Source organism: Galeopterus variegatus, unplaced genomic scaffold, assembly GCF_000696425.1.
Source record: "Galeopterus variegatus unplaced genomic scaffold, G_variegatus-3.0.2 Scaffold2698, whole genome shotgun sequence".
Lineage (NCBI taxonomy): Eukaryota > Metazoa > Chordata > Mammalia > Dermoptera > Cynocephalidae > Galeopterus > Galeopterus variegatus.
In genome coordinates, this window is record NW_007728809.1 from 246,941 (window position 1) to 261,456 (window position 14,516).

Genomic DNA, 14,516 nt, shown 5'->3' on the forward strand with positions numbered 1-14,516 from the left:
TGGGCCGGCCTGGGGGCACACTGGATAGTGCACTGCTTGGGAAGCGCGGTGGCGCTCCCGCCCGAGGGTTCGGATCCCACATACAGACCGGTTCCCGCTCACTGGCTGAGCGAGGCGCGGGAGCAACACCGAGGGTTGCGATCCCGTTGCCGGTCCCCGGTCCGGTACGGGGGCAACACTGAGGGTTGCAATCCGTTGCCGGACACGGAAAAAGACAAAAAAAGACCCAAAAAAAAAGTGGTACTCCATGTACCTAATACATTAGTTAAAACAAAAGAAACTGTAAAATGAAAAGACCCCAAAAAAAAGTGGTACTCCATGTACCTAATACATTAGTTAAAACAAAAGAAACTGTAAAATGAATCCAATATATTGATCCCAATCTCCTTACCTGCTTCTTAAAGAGCATAGAGGCTACCAGGTCCTGGTGCTAAACACTTGCTAAGAAGTAGAAATACCCTTATACAAGGTCCTCCAATTCCTAGGGGTTCAGGACTTCTGGCTGTGTTCCCCAAGCAATCCCTCCAACTCTATAGGGAAAATGGCTGGAAAAACTGTGTCACTTTGGCCTCCTTTATACTAATATAAGCACTCACTATCCAACAATAGCAGCTGGAACATAAATCAAGACGAGAACTTGGTCTACATTAGCTAAAGATTTCCCACAAGTCCAAATATTTAGGTTACGCAGACTGCATTATTCTCTGATTTATCCACTGCATCAATCTGGAATTCTACAGGGCAGATTACCACACAATAATTTTAACTATACTAGTATCTAACCCAAAGGAAGGTGAAGCTGGTGAAGGGCTTCCATCACTCCTTATCTTTCTCTGTACTTCCTCCCACTTCTTCCCTACATACGTCTTAAGCTTTATCCTCTGTTTAGTCCTGATAGTTCTTTAGCCATCTAAGTACAGGAGATTAGAAAAAGCCAAAAGACACTGGAGAATCACCACATCAACAGGAGCTTTTTCATCCTTAGGTTATCTGTTCACACTGCCCAAATGAAATTTACCCTGTGAGATGAAACTTGGCACAAGTGCTACCTGTTGAGAAAAATAGTGTAAAATCTCATGCAAAGGACTAGGAAGTAGCAGGAGGACTCTCCAAAAACTGTTCATGTAAACCAGGTCTTAGAATGTTCTAATATACTATATGAAGTTTCAGAGTAAACAAATGGTTAATGACACATCTTTTGTTACACATGAATCAGCTACTGATTTGCAAGAATGGGACACACCCTAGTACCTATGACTCTAAAGTACCTGTTTGAAAGTGGACCTGGATGTCCGAATTGCCAATCCGTCCTACTGGGATTGGAACAGAATTTTACAACAATGTAGGCTGCCATAATTTAAAAAGATGAACACATTATTATAATGGAAATTAATTTGAGAACTTCGTTAATATTTTAATACCAATAATCAAAAGCAGTAGCAATACAAAGTACGGCGTAACCAATCAATCCTAGAAAGCACATAATAGCAGTTTTTGAGGGGAGGGGGTATCAGGTAACAAGATTGAAGAATAGCAAATTCAAGGATTAGAATATTCTCAGTTCTAAAGAAAAATAAATGAAATGAGACCAGAAATGAAAAAAATAACACATCTTACCTTGAGAGGTATGCAAATAGCAGTCATAGTGTCAGGAATAGTTCAGACAATACTCAGAAACGAGCAACAAGGGAGTCTTAGTAATTCCCTCAGTCACCAGGTATGAGGGGGTAGGAAAATTTTTTTGTATCAAGAAGGTATCTGAAAGAGAGGACTTTCATTTAGACTAAAAAAAAAAAAATCAAGAATATACAAATAGTTTAACCTATTTGGAGAGAGATCTGAAGTACTATTTATCTCATTATCCTAAAAAGGTGTACCAAATACAGTCCCATTTGGAAAAAAGCAAATATGTGTATGTATATCTGCATACATAAGTAGAAACAGGTTTTACATAAAAAAGAGAAATAAACATGTAACCATATTTTAGATAATATAAAATTGCTTACCAAAGAATTAGAAAACCAAAATCCCACAGAGAAAAAATAATGATTATCCAGGGTATTTTATACACATTATTGAAAGGTATTTTGTTAATTAACCATCTAAAAAAGACCCTTGCCACATTTAATTTTATTTAGTAAATTAAAACCTCTCTGATCATTCTGTCCTAAGTTTTATTACACTTAAATTAAGTTTCAGAGCCAATTCCACATAAAAAAAATATATAAAAAAGCTATTCTTGACTGAAGTACTACCAGCAAATAAAAGACCCTTCTTCCCTAAAGATCTTTAAAAGCAGACCAAACAACATAATTTTGAGGATGGGAGAGAAGCAGGTTTGCCTGGAGACAGGAGGATGGACTAAATGACCTCTTGTGGGATCCTTATTCAAGTCCTAGGCCTGAATGAAATTCCAGCTTAACCAGTTACTGCTTCGTTTAAAATGGAGGCTTGCCCGAATAGGGACAAAAATAACAGCACCCACCTCTTTAAAAATAAATTTCGAAAAATCAAAGACTTAAGTACCCGCATTTCAGAAAAATAAAAAAATAAAAAAACTGGAGTGGGTCTGTTCTTGCTATGCGTTTGTCACTTCGGCTTCGAAGACTTGGCATCACTTTCCTTACAGCTCACCGGATTTTGTTTTTTTTTGGGGGGGGGCAGAGGGGTGACTCTTGCCCCAAGTCTCAGGCGGCTATAAGAGCCCCTCCATGATCCCCACCTCCAAAGCCAGCCAAAGGAGGAGGAGGGAAAGGGAGAGCCCGAGTTCTCACCCCTCCCCCCACCTGGGACCCCAGTCCCAAACCTACCCCCTCCCAGCTTTCCGCAGCGGGGCGACTCCTTCTGCCCTATTCCCTTGTTAGGAAGGGGGAGACTGGGCAGTGGGCTCGGGTCAGGGGCGCCTGCGGCCGTTGCCCCCGCTCGCTTCAGGAGGGGCGGCCCGCGGGATGCAGCTTCCCTTCCTCTCCGCGTCGGTCCGTCCGTCCCACCTCGGCTCGGCCTGGAGCCCCGGGCTCTGCTCGGCGCCCCCGGCCCCGGCCCGCCACCCGGGCAGCCAGGCCCTCTGGCCACACGGCCGGCGGCCCAGGCCTATGGGTGGGCGCGGGGCGGGGGTCCCTGTGCCCCACACACGCGTCCCCGCTCCCCCAGCCCAGCCGCTTCCAGGGCCCTCGGCGGCGTCCGCTGCCCGGGCCCCTCGGTCCCCAGCCTCCTGGCCGGGCCGCCCCCTCGGGCTCCCCTAGTCGGGGACGCCTCCCCTTCCCCACCATCACCCCTACCCACTCGTGCCCCCACCCCCCGGGGCACCAGTGCCAACGGCGGCTCCCCCAGCCCCGGACCTACCTGCACGGCTCAACCAAGCCTAGAAGTGGGGGCGGGGAATCTTCCGCCCTCCTCTGTCTCTCATTGGCCCTTCTGGGGCACATCGTGGGCGCCATTGGCTGAGAGCGGAAGTCTGTCAGAGCGGTGGGGCGGGACAGAAGGGGGGAGAGGGATGCTGGTGCCTCCGCGTCTCTGTCTCTGTGTATCTCGCTGTCTCTGTCTCTGTCTGGGCCCTTGGAAATGAGAGGCGTTTGGACGAGAGAACTGGAAGGGGGCCTTAGGTGGGAGGAACAGGAATAGGGATCCTGGCAGAGCTTAAGGCCGGTCGGCCACTCTGAACCCCCTGCCTAAGTCCCCTTCAGGTCCTCTTCCCCATCACCCCCAACCCCTGCCCCTCACCCTTCTAGGTTCGAAATCCAGGAAGCGACTTGATGAAAACTCGAAGCCGGAAGGCCATAGGGAGAGATTTTATATATATATATATAATATATATACACACAGACACACAGACGCACACACAAATATTTATATATAAAGTCAACCAAATATAAGGTCACAAGGGCCTGGAAAGGAAACGGCACACATCTCACAGACAGGGAAGGACTTGAGATGTAGCTGATATAAGAAGAAACAAAAAATCACTTTCAGAGCTGGTAACGCTGGTTACCCCTGGGAGGGGAACTGAGTACGGAGGGGACCAGGTGGGAGGAAGACCTACATCTCACTACATATCTTATCATTTTTGTACCATATAAAGAGTTTAATTCAAAAAAAAATATTGATCTAAAAATTTTAATAGTCTAAGGTCATAAAACCAGGGGACAGACAAGATAGTTGTCCAAGAAAATTGGAACAAAGTGAGTTTGTTTTTATTAAAAGATAAAGGTAAGGGGATCTTAACCGATGACTTGGTGTTGTCAGCACCACGATCACCAAAGTCAGCTAACCGGCCATCCCTATATAGGGATCCGAACCCGCAGCCTTGGTGTTGTCAGCACCACACTCTCCCAAGTGAGCCACGGGCCGGCTCTCATGAGTTTAGGAAGGAATCTTAGTTTTTTAATATCTTCAGTTCTAGATACCAGGGCTAAAACCGAGTGGAGGTGTCCCAGAGATAACCAGAGTTATGGAACTTGGGAGAGCGTGGACAATCTGGACTAGAGAAGATGTAGGTAGGGTCCTCCATATAGATGCAGTAAAGGATAACCTCCCCCCACAAGAGAAGTGTAAAAAGACACCCACAGTTAAAGTCAGGAGGACGAAAAAGAAACAGAAAGAGGGTCAGTGAGGAAAGAGGAACAGAATATTGAAGAGGCATGAAAATTAAGGGAGGAAGGGTCTCTGGAAAAATAGAAAAATAGAATTATGGGAGCCTCACAGGTCTTGAGGCTCACTTCAGCGACCCTCATTAGGTTCTGTGTGACTAAGAATACAAGCCAAGAAAACACCCATAAATCGGAGTTCTTAACTTTTTCATGCCATAGACCCTTTTGGCAATCTGGTGACACATATTATTGTCAGAATGTTTTTAAATACATAACAAACACATATAGAAATTCAAAGGAAACCAACTATATTAAAATATGGTCTTCAAAATATTTTTTAAATATTTCTTAAAGTGTAGCCTAGAAGGGCCAGCCTGGTGGTGCACTCGGTAGAGTGCGGCGCTTGCAAGTGCAGCGGTGCTCCCACCGAAGGTTCAGATCCCATATAGAGACCGGCCCGCTCTGTGCGGGCTCAACACCAAGGGTTGCGATCACGTTGCCAGTTGCGATCACGTTGCCGGTTGCGATCACGTTGCCGGTTGCGATCACCTTGCCGGTCGTGGTAAGGGCGCGACACTGAGGGTTGCGATCCCGTTACCGGTCACAAAAAAAGACAAAAAGGAAAAAACGGTGGTGCACTCGGTAGAGTGCGGCGCTTGCAAGTGCAGCGGTGCTCCCACCGAAGGTTCGGATCCCATATAGAGACCGGCCCGCTCTGTGCGGGCTCAACACCAAGGGTTGCGATCACGTTGCCAGTTGCGATCACGTTGCCGGTTGCGATCACGTTGCCGGTTGCGATCATGTTGCCAGTCGTGGTAAGGGCGCGACACTGAGGGTTGCGATCCCGTTACCGGTCACGAAAAAAGACAAAAAGGAAAAAAAAAGTGTAGCCTAGAAATATATGTACTTTTAATTAATGTATTAAATAATCTAATGGCAGGCCTAATGGCCACCATAATTTTGAGGTCATAAATAAACATAATTATTATATTAAGATATCTGCAACAACTGTAACATAATATGGAAAATCCTGTGATTTCTGTTGATGACAAGATGACAGGGACTGCTAATACTAGTGTGGTTTGTTGTCTCCATTCATAACTGAATTTTCTATAGGACTTTAGCAAAAATAAAGGCATATTATTTTTCCTGTCTTGAGTTCACGGATTTCCTAATCTGTGGACCACGGGTTAAGAAACTCTACCCAAGAGAAATCATCATTCCCACCCTCCACACACCTGTGACTCTGCCTTGACCCCCTCATCCCTGTCTCTCTCTTCCCCTTATCCTGCTTCCAAACACTGCCTGGTTCCCAGTCCTGCCTGCAGATGCCTGACATCCCTGTGGCACCAAGAATAAGGGAGTATCAGTGTGGGCTGGAAGAAAAATATATACATTTTGTCCTTCTTCAGAGAAAGAGAAAGCTAGAGGTATACTGCAAATCTGAGATGATGGGGGGAAAGGAGCACAAGATGGGGTATCATTCATTCTCAAGAAGGAAAACAAATTATAAGAAAACACTTTTATCCGTTATGAATCTTCTCTGAGTTTATTAATTATGCTTAAATCAGCTCTAGAAAATACCTTCAGTCCAGTTCCTTATTTCATATCTGTAAAATGGGGTGAAAAATAGTACCTACCTCTTAGGGTTATTGTAAGGATTAAATTAGTTAATGCGTATAATGGATTTTAAAAGTGCCTGTCACAAGATAAATGCTCAGTTTTTAACTATCATTATTATCATTATTTGGCATCTTGTGTTCCAGGACATTCCATGAAAATTTCTGGTATGATTATTTTTATTAATAATATGAGCGATAGCAAATTAAGAGCAATAAGAAAGTAACCCATTCTGGAAGGAAGAGGAAGCAACACTTGAAAAAAAAAAGAAGAAGAAGAAGGTTAACCCATGGTACTTGTTTTTCATTTAAGTATTTCAAAATTAGAATACTACATTTCTTCCAGTTACATTTTCATTCCTCTAAAGAGAAGGATCAGTGTCTCTTTAAAGATATTGTAAACTCAGAAAGAAAATTTTTTGCTACTCATATTACAAAGGACTAATTTCCATAACACTGTTTATAAAAACCTCCTACAAATCAATAAAGACCAGCAGTCCTTGTACACTGCTGGTGGGAGTGTAACCTGCAACAGCCACGTTGGAAATGACTTTAATATAATCTAATAAAATTTAAGATATGCATCCTCTATGTCCCAGCAGTACCACTGTTATTTATTTATTTATTTTTCCTTTTTGTCTTTTTTCGTGTCCGGCAACGGGATCGCATCCCTCGGAGTTGCGCGCACACCTCACTCAGCCAGTGAGTGGGAACCGGTCTGTAAGTGGGATCCGAACCCTCGGTGGGAGCACCGCCGCGCTCCCAAGCGGCGCACTGTAGCACGGCGCCACCGGGCCGGCCGGAGCAGTACCACTGTTATTTATTTATTTATTTTTCCTTTTTGTCTTTTTTCGTGTCCGGCAACGGGATCGCAACCCTCGGTGTTGCGCCCACACCTCACTCAGCCAGTGAGTGGGAACCGGTCTGTAAGTGGGATCCGAACCCTCGGTGGGAGCACCGCCGCGCTCCCAAGCGGCGCACTGTAGCAGTGCGCCACCGGGCCGGCCGGAGCAGTACCACTGTTAGATATGTATTATAACAAAATGCAGAATTTTAAGTGACAGAATTACTGTACAAGGATATTCATAGCAGCATTATTCCTCATTGCCCCAGACTGGAAACATCCCAAATGTCTAGGCATAAAATGATCAAATTATGGTTCTAAGAGGACGGCAGTGTTTCTTTCTGTCTTTTTTTTTTTTTTTTTTTTTGGTGGCTGGCTGGTACAGGAATTGAACCCAACACCTGGTGATTATGTTCTATTTTTTGACAAGGTGATAGGTACACACACTCTATAACTTCTTATTAAGATGTACAAATAAAGTTTTATATATTTTTCTATATGTGTGATATTTCACAATAAAATATATATATATATATATATATTTTTTTTTTTTTTTTTAAAGATGACTGGTAAGGGGATCTTAACCCTTGACTTGGTGTTGTCAGCACCACACTCTCCCAAGTGAGCCACGTGCCGGCCCCACACAATAAAAATATTTTTAAAAATATATAGGGAAATGGACAAAGCATATGACAAAATTTTACAAAAAGAAAAATACAAATGGCTCTTAAAGGAATGAAAAGATGCTCATTGAAACACATGGGTTTAAAACTCCATTGAGATATTATTTTTAATCTCACAGATCAAAAAGATAAGTAATGCTTGCTCACACTGTGGTGGCAATGGAGTAGGGAAATAGCTACTGTTATACATCCCTGGTGTATAAATTGTTCCACTATCTACAGGGAGTAATTAGGCATAGCCATCAAAATTATAAATGCATATATCCTTTAATTCAGCAACTCCACCTCTAGGAATTTAGTCATTCAATATTTCAATGTTTATTGAGTGCCTTCTATGTAGCAGTTACTGTTTAATGCTCTAGAATTTATCCTTCTGATATATTTTCTGAAAAGTGTGGAAACGTGGGGCTGATTGTTCTATTATTTACCAGAGTTGCTCATGAGCAGAAGCCTTAAATCTCAACCAGAGAAAATAATTAAAATTATTTCATAGAACATTAACTAAAATGGAAAAAGTATAATCAACATTTTCCCTGCTTCCAAAGTTATTGATACCCTGTATATACACAGCTAATGGTTTGTTTGTTTTCTAACAAACATTATTTGTAATAGTAAAAGATGAGCAGGAAATAAAACCTAAATGCACTGTATTATAGGAGTCAAGTAAATTATGGCTTGAATCCTGCTCTGTCACCAGGATTGGCTCTATGGACATGTCACCTTTTTAGACACAGAGGGCCCCATGCTCAGAAGGGCACTGCACTCTGCTGTTGCCATCTTGAAATTCTTAATAATTTTGCTTTTGAGCTTGGGTTTTGTAAGTGAAGTCCGATGGGACAACGAAGCAACTTTATGAGCGGAGGAGACATGCACAATTAGGTGTTAGCCTTCTTTGTCACCCGTTTGCATACAGCCTTTGTGATACCCCACAAGACAGAATTCTAGTGGACTAGGGATACATGGGAATTTAACAAGACTCAAGGTGAGGTTTGGATTCCATACTGGCCAGCTGCAAAAAAAAAAAAAAAAAAAAAAAAAAAAAAAAAAAAAGACTCAAGGTGAGTACAAGGTAAGTGTGATATATGTATGACTGAATAAGCCAGACACTGACAGCCCTGAGATAGATAAAGATAGACTGTGCTTTCCATTTGAACCAGGCCTTGCTTTGAACCCAAAAAGAAAGCAACAGCACTCCTAAGAAACATGAAGGACCAAGAAAGTGTATCACATCCTTTCTTATTTGTGTTACTTCTCTGTATTAGTCAATCACTTCTGCTGAAAATGATGACACACAAGGAAAAGTAAAACCAGGCAATCTGTAGTGACTTTTCTCTTCAGTCTTTCCCTACGCCTCAGCAAGCTGAAGACATAGAGTGTTGATAGAATGCGCACATATCAAGAAGTGAAATCAAAACAGTTGAGTTAGTTTTGTACAGTATTTCCTGTGTTCTTGTTAAGAGCAAAATATGTTTACAAGTACAAGCTTCAAAATACAAATTGTATCAATTCTGTGATGCAACACACAAGTTAAATGCTCTTTAAAACTGGCATTACACAATATAAAGAGAGATGGTAAAACACATGCTAATGATTCAAATTTTTCATTTTTCTTTGGGTTTTTGTTGTTGTTGTTTGTTTGTTTTTTAAAGATGATGGGTAAGGGGATCTCAACCCTTGACTTGGTGTTGTCAGCACCACGATCAGCCAGTGAGCGAACCAGCCATCCCTATATAGGATCCGAACCCGTGGCCTTGGTGTTATCAGCACCGCACTCTCCCGAGTGAGCCACAGGCCGGCCCTAAATTTTTCATTTTTCTTTGAATGATATTAGATAGCAAGTAAAAAATCTGACAAGTGAAGACAAAGACTGCAAAAGAAAGGAAAAAGCTTTATATTTTAGTATCTTTAATGAAACTTTTTCTTGCTTTTTGAACAAGGGGCCCCATATTTTTATTTTACTCTGAGTCCTGTAAATTAAGTAGCTGGTACTATACTTCACTTAGTAATTTTGTAACCTTGGGCAAGTTATTTAAACAATCAGTACCTCAGTTTCCATCTCTGTAAAGTGGAGATGATAATACCTATCTCATAGTATTGTTGAAAGGATTAAATATGCTAATATAAGTAAGACTCTTAGAATAGTGTTCAGCTATTAACTAAGTATTTAATGTTGTTATCATTATTGCTGTGTGGCTATTATCAAATATACAATGGAATAGTATCCAGCCATAAAAAAGAGAAAGCCCTACCTACATGTGCTGTTAAAGAGTGTCTCCAACATATAATGCTAAGTGGGGAAAAAAAGGGATCAACATCCATGATGTGTGTAGGGAAGGAGAGGAAGAATGTCTGTACATCTGTACTTCTACATGCTTAAGACATGTGTCTGGAAGGATACACAATTAAATAACTCCAGTTGACTCCAAGGAGGGGAAACAAGGAGCTGGAAAATGAAGTGAGAGAATTTTTTTTCTTTAAGCTTTTGAACCATGTCAATGTATCACATATTAAAATAAGTGAACATTTTAAATGAACCGTAAGCTCCTTGAGAAAAGAGAAAGAAATTGTCTTCTACATTTTATTTTACACAATGAATTGAAGTCTAAATAGATCATTGTTAGCTGAAATATTTTTCTAAAATTTAAAGGGGATAAGATCAGTTACAAGCTCTTTTTTTTTTTTTTTTTTTAAAGATGACCAGTAAGGGGATCTTAACCCTTGACTTGGTGTTGTCAGCACCACGCTCAGCCAGTGAGCGAACCGGCCATCCCTACATGGGATCCGAACCCGGGGCCTTGGTGTTATCAGCACCACACTCTCCCGAGTGAGCCACGGGCCGGCCCCACAAGCTCTTTTTTCTAAATTAAACATATATGTCTCTAATGGGACATTCCAAGATAAGGACAGGGGTTTCAATTCTAAACTACAGTATCTAAAGTAAACTTGAAATAAATTTTTAAAAATAAATAAACTTTTTTTTTTTAAAGATGACTGGTAAGGGCATCTTAACCCTTGACTTAGTGTTGTCAGCACCACGCTCAGCCAGTGAGCTAACCGGCCATCCCTATATGGGATTCGAACCCGTGGCCTTGGTGTTATCAGCACCGCACTTTCCTGAGTGAGCCACGGGCCGGCCCCCAAAATAAATAAACTTGAACTTTTCCTTTTTCCTTTTTTTTTTTTTAAAGTTTGCATACGTAGAATCTTATATGGTATTTTACACAGCAAATCTTGGTGACTAAACAGACCAGGCAAATTTAAGAAGCTTGCACTACTCCCAGATTAGCTAGTCCCAGGCTGGCTCTAATTTGGAGTGCCTTCTGCATACCAGGTGATGTGCTGGAGGAGCAGCAGTGAGCAGGAAAGCCAAATTCCATGTTCGACAAGTAATAATAATACACTGTGATGAGAGTTAGGGTAATGGAAATTCAGGTGACCATGGGTGCTTATATTAGGAGGGCAAACAAATTCTGTCCCCAAGTTTTACTGTACCAACAATAACATTTAGTTCTCATGATACAATAATAATGGCTTGTATTATCTAGTCAAAGATGATACACCTGAACCATTAACAAAAAAGCCTATTCTTTACGTTGGTTGATCCCTTCACCTGTGCCAGTGAGACTCACTGTGCCAATCATTGTGAGCAATAGGGGTGGGAATGTGGTTTGGGGCCATGTAAGTCACTTAACAGCAAGTTCCAGCAGCAGTGGGTTTACCATGTTTCAGCTGCAGGCTCTTAGGCAAATATTTATTGACTCTATCCCTCAGTTCTCTCAATAATCATACTTACCTCCCAAGGTTGTTGTAAAGATTAACACAGGGAGAGTTCTGCACATAGTAGGTGCTCAATAAAGGCTGGCTGATGCTGTTGTTGCCCAGTCCTTAGGACTCTGCCCTTCTGCATTAAAATATAAGAAGAGGATGGCTAGTTAGTTCAGTTGGTTAGAGTGCAGTGTTGTTAACGCCAGGGTCAAGGGTTTGGATCCCCATAAAGGCCAGCCACCCAAATAAATAAATAAAGTAAGTAAGAATATATATGTGGTATTTATCCCTCTGTGCTTGCTTATTTCACTCAACATAAGTTTCTCCAGGCTCATCCATGTTGTTGCAAATGGGAGTATTTCATTCTTTTTTATGGCAGAGTAGTATTCCATGAGAGAGAGAGATTTGCCTGAGAATCACCAGGCTTCAGCTTTCTCAGCAACTAGAAGACTCTGACTCAGTTGTTAAACATGCTCTGGGTGAGGTATAATAATATTAAGTTTACCATTTATGGATGCACCAACTTAGTTTATTAAATGTTTCAATTGTCCCCAAATAAGTCTATAAACTAAAAGAATTCTCAACCAAAATTACAGCTGATTTTTTTGGGAACCTGAAAAATCTCATTCCAAATGTGTTTTGAGGAATAAAGACCTAAGAATGTATATGTTACCTTTGAATAAGAAGAAAGAAGAGCAACTTGTGTCACAACATATAAAAACTTAGCACAAGCTAAAGCAAACTTCATGGTACTGGCACAGGTGTGAATGAATAGATCGATATGAATAAACAGTGAGTTCAGGAATAGACCTATGGTTATATTGGAATGTTATTCTATGACAAAGGTGAGAAAGCTCAGATTGTTTAGTAAATGGTATTCAGTAAATGATGTTTAAAAAAAACAAAACAAAATGGGTATATAGAGTCCATACACATTCTTTACAATAGTGGAAGAGATTCAGAAAGATTTAAGACCCAAATGTGAAAGGTAAAGCTATAAACAGACAAAATAGTGAAGAATATCTTTGCAACTAGCAGTAAATAAAGACTTTTTAAAAAATGCATATAGTACAAAGCATACGGGATAAAAAAGAAATCAATTGATTTGACTGTGTTAAATATTTCTTCCTAAGTAGAATTTTATTAAAAGGGTTAATAGCCATATACAGAAATGCAAAACTATTTTCACTGTCTAAAACTAACAATTTCTTAATATCTAAATATAAAAAAAATCTGAAAATGATTGATATAAAGTCAAATAGCATGATGAATATATTAGAAAAAGAATATAGACAGGCAGTTCATAGAGACAGTGCCTAAATGGAGAAAGATATATATATATATATATATATATATATATATGAAGAGATGAAATCCTGAGTGGTATAGACTGCCCCCACACCTGCTCATTTGTATTTGTTTTCCTTTACAATGTCATATATTTACCCTTTCCTTTTATTCCCACTGCCATCAATTTAGTTAAGAGATCATTGAGCAAAGATATTCAGTAGTAGAGCCAGAATAAAACGCAGGTAGATACACCTTAATTGTATTTATTCCTCAGTAATAGCACAGGTTACTGGGTTCTCCCTCATGAACCCCAGCAGCTGAATGCAGCCTGCTTTTAGCAATTCAGTTTCTGTCCATCTCAATCTCTCAATGTTTATTAAGAAAATAGTTACTGAGCACCTGCTACATGCCAGGGGACTGCCAAGGGCCTGAAGATATGGTGATAAATAAGATGGTGTCCCTGCCTTCAGGTTCACACAGAGGTGGGGAAGATAGACAAAAACAGGCAAAGCCATTACAATGGAATCCTTATTCCATTGTAAACTGAGCTAGAGGGCAGCACAGGGACGAGAATAGCATGTGCAAATTTCTAAAGGTGAGAGATAGCATGCCACTTTCCAGAAACTGATAGTTCATTGTGAGTAAAACATGAAGTTCAAAAAAGGAAAGCAGAAGAGATTAATCTGGAATGGTGGCTCTCCAACTTTTAATATGTGTAAAAACCACACACCCTTATTAAAACAGGCTCTTTAGCTCCATCCCTAGAGATTCTGATTTAGTGGGTCAGAGTGGCACCCACTAATAAGTGCTGCTGGTCTGGGGGCCACACTCTAAGAACTACTGATCTGCAGAAGGGTGGGGTCAACTTGCAGAACTCCCTGCATGTTATGCTGAGAGGTGTATGCTCCACCACTAGGAGGTTTTAAGTCAGCAAGAGATACGATTGCACTGCAAAAAGTTCATGGAGGCTGGCTGGTTAGCTCAGTTGGTTAGAGCGTGGTGCTGATAACACCAAGGTCTAGGGTTGGATCCTTGTACCAGCCAGCTGTCAAAATAAAAAATAAATAAATAAAAAGTTCATGGGAAGATTTGTATTAACTTTCTATTATATCTTTCCATGATCCTTTTGAAGTACCCTCTTATGGTCACATTTAAATTTTAGAAAAACTACCCTGGGTGCAGTATTAAAATGGATCTTGCCAGAGAGGGCAAGACTGGAGGCAGGGAGAACAGTTAGGAAGCTACTGCAGAAACCCAGGTGAGAAATCACGAGGATCTGAAATAAGGCAAGTCAGTGGGGAATAGTGAGGAGATGCCAAAACTAAAAGGTACTTAGAAGGTAGACTTGATAGGGTGGGATGACTGAGGTGGGATATGGGACAGGTTGATGAGATGACTTCCGAGTTTTTAGCTTGAGTGACCCATGGAAGGGAAGGATGAAGGATGGGAGGGTACCTATCACACAGAGGGAGAATGAAGATTTGAGAGGTAAGTGCAGCTTTTGACATTTGGGGTTGGTTATGTAGAAGCTCTATGTTGAACATTTGTGTCCTATCTAAGAAAACTCACCTAATTGAAGATCATAAACATTTATGTCTTGTTTTCCTCTAAGAATTTTATGCTTTTCACTCTAACAAATGTCTTACAAAAAAAGGTCTTTGATCTCTTTTGAGTTAATTTTTGTATGTGGTGTGAGGTAAGGGCTCAACTTCATTTTTTTTTTTTTTTT

General features: G+C 41.1%; 1 protein-coding gene across 1 annotated transcript in view; it reads right to left on the minus strand.

Moving 5' to 3' along the window:
- Positions 1-2,898, minus strand: part of KANSL1 (KAT8 regulatory NSL complex subunit 1) — a 200,461-nt gene extending 197,563 nt beyond the window's left edge. The window contains exons 1-2 of the mRNA XM_008582691.1: positions 2,811-2,898; positions 1,618-1,758 (exon numbers count right to left, since the gene is read on the minus strand). The gene's annotated coding sequence lies outside the window, so the exon portion shown is untranslated. The remainder of the gene's footprint in view (positions 1-1,617; positions 1,759-2,810) is intronic.
- Between the last annotated feature and the right edge of the window lie 11,618 nt (positions 2,899-14,516).